The 8,455-nt window shown below is 38.2% G+C and overlaps 1 pseudogene; it reads right to left on the bottom strand.

The window, feature by feature from the left end:
* LOC110313707 overlaps nt 1–2,761 on the bottom strand; it is a 6,972-nt pseudogene extending 4,211 nt beyond the window's left edge.
* Between the last annotated feature and the right edge of the window lie 5,694 nt (nt 2,762–8,455).

Raw genomic sequence — 8,455 nt, 5'->3', positions numbered from 1 at the left:
TCTTTTCAGCAAAATCTTGTTACTATACGCAATAGTGTCTGGGTTCGGTTGTTTATGGGATGGATCCCCGGGTGGGGCAGTCTCTGGATGGTCCTTCCTTCAGTCTTCTATTAGTAGCTATGAATTTCCCTCTGAGTACTACTTTTGCTACACCCATTGATGTACAATTTGGCACACTGCATATATTCACCAGAGTCTACTTCTTAACTTGCATTAAGCTCAACTTTTGATAGAGAGTTTTTTTAAACATCCATTTTAAAACAAATGAAGTTATTTCAGACAGGCCTAAGGATGAGCTCAAGGTAAAAGCAAAGGAGTATTTTACCTTTTTAAAACCATGTGTTTTGCCTCCAGTATGGTTGTAATCTTCTAAATTCCCCGTTGTTTGTGGTTCTTTTGAGTGTCCTAATATTCTAAAGAACGTCTTTCCTGTACTTGTTCCCAGGCTTATACAATCTGCTGTAAGTTTGAAAATATGTCTTTTCTACATATGTTTTCAACATATGTTTTTCCAGCTGGAGTTCTAAGTGAGAGAAAAAGAGATGTATTCCTTGGTATATCCTTCAAAGTAGCTCCTAACCAGGTTAAAACAGATCCATATCTGTCTGTCTGTCTGTCTGTCTGTCTTTAACATCAGTAGTTTACAAAGAAAGACCCCTCTTCTCCCTCTGGAATTAGGGACTATGATACCATGCTAGGGATATAGACAAAAACTGGTGCTTAAAAAGGGAAATGCCACAAAGCTTTCCTCCCATTATATAGTTGTGTTTTTAGTGTAAATAAGCATTTACTTAAATGATAAAACTCCCGTTTTTCTCAAGTTCTGAGAAGATTGTTTCTAACAGTTTTTACTTACTTTTCAATATTTCTGTGGTAAGACATGTTTGCCCCAAACACACACTGGGTGATTCTGATGGAAGGTATAATTGAAAACTGCTGTTTTACATCTGTTGTGAGATTTACAAGATGTGAATCATTTTTCTACTATATAGCTGCAGCCTTTAGGACTTTATCTGATATCTTCATGTCTCAACCATTTGAGAAAATCAGAATAGGTTCTTAGGTGACCTCCCTTTGTGCCTCTATTGTGCCCAGATGGAAAAGATAATCACGATCACTCACCATTGGCTCCAGAGTACTCACAGTGTATTTTTATGTAAGTTAATCATAGTCTGAGTAAACCAGATTGGTTATGGCTAGAGACAAATCTTGTCTTAATCCCATTACATGGTGGCAGATTACTTGTCTTAATAACCATGCAAAAGACCATAGGCCAAAGTCTCAAAGACTGATGAAATTCCAGTACTAAAAAAAAATGTTCAGGGTCAATAGAAGCTCCTGAATTTTAAAGTAGGAGAAGCTTTTAGAGAATAGTTCTGTCTATAAACAGGCGGGGTGTATGTCTCAAACTAGATATTTCCCAGTACATTCTAATTTCATGGCAGATACAATATTTTTAATCTAGTTGCTATGTTTCTACCTATTTCTAGCCTAATGCTAACAAGGAATGTCTTCACCAAAATGACTAATCATCACCATAAATGGACTTGAGAAGGTAAGAGACAAGCTCTATGAGTCAGCAACTATCTCCAACTTCATTTCAGACACAAGGTTCACCGACGCAAACGTTCAAAAACAAAACGTCTAAACTAGAGTCACCAGACTTGAAGGCATGTGCATTCACCCTGCACTCACGCGCTTCTTTGAGAGTCCACATACCATACCCCCCCCACATGCTGTGAGCGCAAACATAACATGATTCTACCCTAAAACAACAACAGCAAGCGCATTTAGTTCACAAAAGCAACAAGGTCATAAGAAAACATCTGTAATAATTAACTAAGTCCATGGAAAACTCATTTAAAACTACCCCCCATGGAGTTTTGGAACAAAACAACTTAGTGACTGCCCAGTTATAGTGTAGAGCTACTTCTTTTGCCCTTGATTTACTGCTGGGATTTTTCAGCCCTTTCCAATTCTTGCTCAGCACTAATGGTTCAAAGATTAAAGTCTAGTGTATGAATGGAATCACCCCATTCTCAGTACTTTTTCTAGTTTTTACCCTAAGAAAGTAGGGTAAGTAGGAATGACAGAAGTTTGGGAGAACAGTTGAGAACTCTAAGACTGACCGTTAAGGCAAGATTAGAAACCTTCTTACTACCTTTAGGGTAGCAGAAAGATAGGGAGGAGGAAGAGCTACTATAGTTTAGGTGCCAAGTTCATTTTAGAGGCTGCCAGATAGAAGCCACAAGAATGAAAGGAACTCTTGTTAGCAAAACCTAGAACTTAGAATAGACTCCTATAGCCAGAAATTCCATTTAAATGAAAACACATTCCTCTTAATGTAGTTTGCTTTTGTTCAACTAATATACATTCCTAAATATTCTGATTCTTAAAGTGATTTTCCTTTCCAGGGAAGTGTCAATCTCCTATGGGATACAGTCTTGGTGGTATTTCAATGAAGGTGTTTTGTTTAATTCTAGGCAGGGCATAGCTGTACATGCAATACAAGCTGTGCCAAACATGTCCTCTCTTGGGAATTTGAACCTTGGGCATTAGAACAGAAAACATTTTGAACTGCTTCAGTCACATGACGGTACTTTGAAAAACACTTTAATCCATTCCTTTCTATCCACTCCTTAGAGATTCTCTAGCATGCAGACCCACTATTAATACTATTATTAAGTTCCATTTTTTGCTCAATGCTACGAAGTCTTAGAACTTGGAACTACAATGTGCCTCCTATCCCCCTTACCTGCATACTAGATCTGTTGTTTCCAATACCACAGTGTCCATCCACGGTTCCTTGACTTTAAGAATGTCTGTTTCAATACTCAATCCAAATGTTGCTTCTGTGGAAATGTTAACAATCCCCACACTTTAAAAATAATGTTTTGTTTTCTTAATCTCCCCTGGCTTTCCATAATGCTATACATAGATCTGTTTCAGCACATATCATATCTGATTATGCTGTGTTTACTGATCAGTCTGCCTTCATGACTGTGAGGTTCTTGAAGTCCATTTTATTTATGTCAGGATCCTCAGTGATATGAATGCTTGATAAAAATACTTTTTCTGTGTAAATACATGAGTAACCGCATATTGCCAGCATGCTCTTTCCTCCATCATAGTGAAGATGATATTTCTACTCTTCACATTTAAAAGGGGTTGGGACCAAAGGCCCTACAAATGTGGGAGAGGCTAGGTCCAGCCCCTGCATTCTCTTTGGTTGGCAGTGTAGTCTCTGTGAGCCCTCATGAGCCTAGGTTAGTTGACTCTGTAGGTCTTCTTGTGGTATCCTTGACACCTCTGGCTTGCTCAATTCTATCCCCAATTCTTACACAAGACTCCTTGAGCTCCACCTAATGTTTGGCAGTGGGTCTCTGCATCTGTTTTTTTATCTGCTACTGGATGAAGCCTCTTGGGAAACAGTTATGCTAGGTTCATAACAGAGTATCTTTAACAGTGTTAGGGGTTGGCTCCCATGGGATGGGTCTAAAATTGGGCCAATCATTTGCTGGCTATTCCCCCAATCTCTGCTCCATCTTTATCTCTGCTATCTTGTAGGCAAGAGAATTATGGGGTTGAAGCTTTTTTGGGTGGGTTGATGTCACCTTCCTTCCACTGGAAACCCTGCCTGGCTACAGGAGGTGGCCATTTCAGTCTCTCTATACCCTCCACTGGTAGGGATCTCAGTTAGAGTCACCCCCATAGACTCTCCATAGATTCCCCATTTCCAGATCTAAAGCTAGTCCCAGAGATGCAACCCATCAATTTCCATTGTCACTCCCAGCCCTCTCCTGTCTCCCTCCCATTATATCTGATTGCCATTTGTATACCCCTGTCTCACTAAGTTCCCTCTCTCTATCCACCTCTGATGACTATTTTGTTTCCCCTTCTGAGTGAGATTCACACTTTCTCCCTTGGACCCTCTTTATTTCCCAGTTTCTTTGGGTCTGTGGATTGTAGCATGCTCTTAAAATAGACAGAAAATAGAGGTGACTATGTAAGGTAAAGGTGAAAGGTAATAGCTGATTACAAAGCTGTACAAATGAATATCAGTCAGAGGCATGGAAATATGGAGAGAATTCATGGTGTTCCACTTGAGATGAAATCCACAGAGAATTAAAGGAGGTAAAGTATACTGGTAAATATTTAACATCCAGCTTTCTGGGGGCAGGGAAGTTCTTTCTTTGTAGAATTTGCCACTTGTAAAATGTTCTCAGTGTGGGTGATTTTAAGTTGCCAGCATGGTGTCACTGAATGCAGAGTTGAGAAGTGCTGTATGGTATATCATTATGTAGACTTTATAGAAAGTTCAGAATCACAAGCAATAGTTCAGGTGGCAAAATAGTAAGATAAGATAAAGAAATACAAGAAGGAAAGTCAGATGACAAAAAGCTATTTTGTATATATGTTCCTAAAATTAAGTGACCCTAAAAACTCCATTAGAAAATTCTTAGACCAGAAAAGCACTTTGTACAGGGTAGCAGGATACAACATTAACATGGGACATTAAAAAATATAAGTAGCATTAGGGTAAATATTTTGAGGCAGAGTCATGCTGTACTGCCCATTCTTCAGATGCTTGGTTCAAGTAATACTCTGGCCTCAGCATCCCACTACTAGCTGCGATCCAGACATTAATACTATACAAGGGTAGAACAACTTTTGAATTTCTGACCCCCTATCCACTTCCTGAGTGTTGGGTTTAGAGGCCCATGTCAACGCATCCAGTTTTATATGCTGCTAGAGACCAAAGCAAGGTCTTTATACATACTAGGAAAGTACTATAACAACTGGGCTACTGCTTTGTGCCGGAGTAACTTTTAAAAGGGTTCATGTTATTATTTTTACTTATCTTTATATTTATAAGTGATTTGCCCATATATGTATATGTATGTACACACACACACACACACACACACACGGCTTTAGATCCCACGGAACTGGAGTTGAAAACAAACAGTTCTACATTTGTGAGCCACCATGTCATGGGTACTGTTAACCAAACCTAGGTCTTCTGCAAGATCTGCAACAGCTCTTAACCTCTAAGCCATCTTTCCAGCCTCAAAACAGAGCAACTTTTAAAGCAAGTAAGCTAGATACCTGGCTCTCTTTCTCTTACCATTAACTTTTTTCTTTGTTGTACTTTTAGACACTCCAGAAGAGGGAGTCAGATCTTGTTACGGATGGTTAATGAGCCACCATGTGGTTGCTGGGATTCGAACTCCGGACCTTCGGAAGAGCAGTCGGGTGCTCTTACCCGCTGAGCCATCTCACCAGCCCCTCTTTGTTGTACTTTTAAAAGGAAATTCATTCTCAACAAATCAGCCCACACTTTAGTTGAGCATCTATTGAATTGCTCATCTGAGGATACAACTAATTTCCTATTTTGTCTCTCATTTACTGCGCTTAAGTAGAAGGAAATGAGTAAGGAAGGGGAAGATGATCTTTCCTTTAACACTTTCCTCTTCCTTGCCATGAAAGAAAGACACACTGCCTCACTTATTAGATTTATTCTAGTCCCACAAAAATTTATAGTCACTTTGCCAGAACTTTTCTTGCTTGTGATTTCTTGCAGTTTTTCTTGCTTCTTCTCACTCCCTATTGGGTTCACTCTGCATCCCATTTTTTTTTTTTACCAGAAAATCTAAAGCACGGGGCTGCTTATGTATTGCTGAGGTGCCTATTTAATTTCTTACCTTTTTTCCTCTAGAATTTCCTTAAATACTCACAACACACACACACACACACACACACACAAAGAGAGAGAGAGAGAGAGAGAGAGAGAGAGAGAGAGAGAGAGAGAGAGAGAACTGCTGAATATTAAAATAGGCCACATATATTCCACATGAATTAGTTAATTTTATTTTTATGTATTTTATTTTATTTTTTTATTTTTTTGGTTTTTTGTTTTTTTTTTGAGACAGGGTTTCTCTGTATAGTCCTGGCTGTCCTGGAACTCACTCTGTAGACCAGGCTGGCCTCGTACGCCTTTAATCCCAGCACTNGGGAGGCAGAGGCAGGCGGAATTAGTTAATTTAAACTTAAAGTTTAAACAAATTTTATTCAGAGACCTTCTCCTTGATGGTCTAAGCATCTCCCTTTAGAAAATGAGCTATATTTTCCACACTATATCCCTGTAAAGTACACATGATCAGTATACCCATCTGGATACAAAAGAAAAACTGGGGCTGGAAAGATGGCTCAGCGGTTAAGAGGGCTGACTGCTCTTCTGAAGGTCATGAGTTCAAATCCCAGCAACCACATGATGGCTCACAATCATCCATAATGAGATCTGATACCCTCTTCTGGGGTGTCTGAAGACAGCTACAGTATACTTACATATAAAATAAATAAATCACTTACAAATTGCTTACAAATATATAAATCTTAAAAAAAGAAAAAGAAAACAAGTTTAAAAAAAAGAAAAACTAGCTGGAGGCACATAGAACATTTGGTAGTGGTTGTCTGCTTTGGTTACAGGATGGCCTCATACTAGCTATAGAAATCAGGAAGAGAAGAAAAAGGGATGCAAATGGAGAATCGAGGAAGTCAAACTGTCCATATTCTCAGATGGCATGATATTATACATTAGAGATCACAACAAAATCTACCTGAAAACTTCTAAAACAATAAACAAATTAAGCAATATGTCAGGATACAGACTAACTTGCACAATCAGTAACTTTTTTGCACACCTACAATAAACACACAGAGAAGGAGATCATGGACACACTCCCATTCATAATGGCCTCAAAGAAAATAAAATATCTAAGAGTAAACCTAACCAAGGAAGTGGAAGAACTCTATAATGAAAACATTAAACCTCTGACTAAATAGATAAAGACATTAGAAAACTGAAAGATCCCACACTTGCGTAATGATAAAGTTACTATTGTAAATATTACCCTTCTACTAAAAGCTATTTATAGATTCAATGCAATCTTGATCAAAATCCCCATCTCAGTTTTCACAGAAATAGGAAAAAACAACTATCCTAAAATTTATATGGATACATAAAAGACCATAGTATCCAAAACAATTCTGAGAAAAAGAAGAATGCTATAGGGATTACAATCACTGATCTCAAGATACATTACGGTACCATAGTAATAAATATTGTATACCACTGGCAGGGAAAGAGACATGGAGTTCAATGGAACACAGTCAAAGACTCAAATATGAATACACTTAACTCCATCTATTTCATATTTGAAAAAGATACCAAAAACATACTTTGGAGAAAAGAAAGTGTCTTTTCAAAAATGTGCTGGGAAAACTGGATGACCACATGGAGAAGAATGAAATTAGATCATATCTGTCACTGTGCATAAAAACTAACTCCAAATGTCTCAAAAATGTGAATCCTGAAACACTCAAACAGCTAGAAAAAAAATGTACTCAGTGCCCTACATGATAGAGGTGTAGGAAATGACTTCCTGAATAGGACTCCATTTGTCCTAGAATTAAGGTTAACAACCGACATATACAAGCTTATTACACTAAAAAGCTTTCACACAGCAAAAGGAACAGTCAATTGGGGAAGAGGAAGCCCACAAAATGGGAAATAATCTTTGCCAGCTATTCATCGGATAGCAGATTACTACTGAGAATCTTTTTGTAAAAATAAAAACTCAAAAAAAAAAAAAACCCACAAAGCATCAACAAACCAAATGTGCCATTCAAAGAATGGGCCTGGGACCTGAACAGAGTGTTCTCAAAAGAAGAAAAGCATGGTTAGGAAATATCTCAAAAAATGTTCATTGACCTTAGCAATTAGGGAAGTATAAAAAAATTCAAACTATGGACAAGTTCTGGATGGGATGCAGGGAAAGGGGAACCCTCATTTGCTGTTGGTGGGATTACAAACTGGTACAGTCACTATGGTATGGAAATCAGTGTTGAGACATCTCAAAAAACTAATACTAAATCTACTATATGACTCAGCCATACCACTCCTGGTTATTTTTCCCAAAGGACCTGACCTACCACTCCACAGATACTTGCTCAGCCATGTTCACAATACCTAGGAAATGGAATCTAAATGCCCTTCATCTGATGAATGGCTAATGAAAATGTGGTACAGCTGTGCAGTTTATATTTAGAATATAGACATATATGCATACAATAACAACTAGTGAAAAAAAGAGGTCATGAATTTGGAAGAGGGTCTGAGTAGAGGGTAGAAAAAGGATAAATGTAAAAGGATTGTTGTAACCTCAAAAATCAAGGTGATTAAAAATTTCTGTAGAGCAGAGCTTGCATATCTTCTCTGGGTTCTACTGCCCTACTCATAATTTTCTCTATTGAATGGTTTGGCTTCATCTTATTATATTTTCTTCTGTCATTTTTGGTTGTTATCTCTTAGCAGCCTGCTCTTTTCTAATGAGAGACAGAAAGGGAGCAGATCCAGAGGGACAGGGACTTGGGGGGAGGAACTGGGAGGAGT

Source organism: Mus pahari, chromosome X (genome assembly GCF_900095145.1).
Source record: "Mus pahari chromosome X, PAHARI_EIJ_v1.1, whole genome shotgun sequence".
Lineage (NCBI taxonomy): Eukaryota > Metazoa > Chordata > Mammalia > Rodentia > Muridae > Mus > Mus pahari.
The sequence above is the reverse complement of the archived record's forward strand: the minus strand, read 5'-3'. Positions and strand labels throughout refer to the sequence as shown.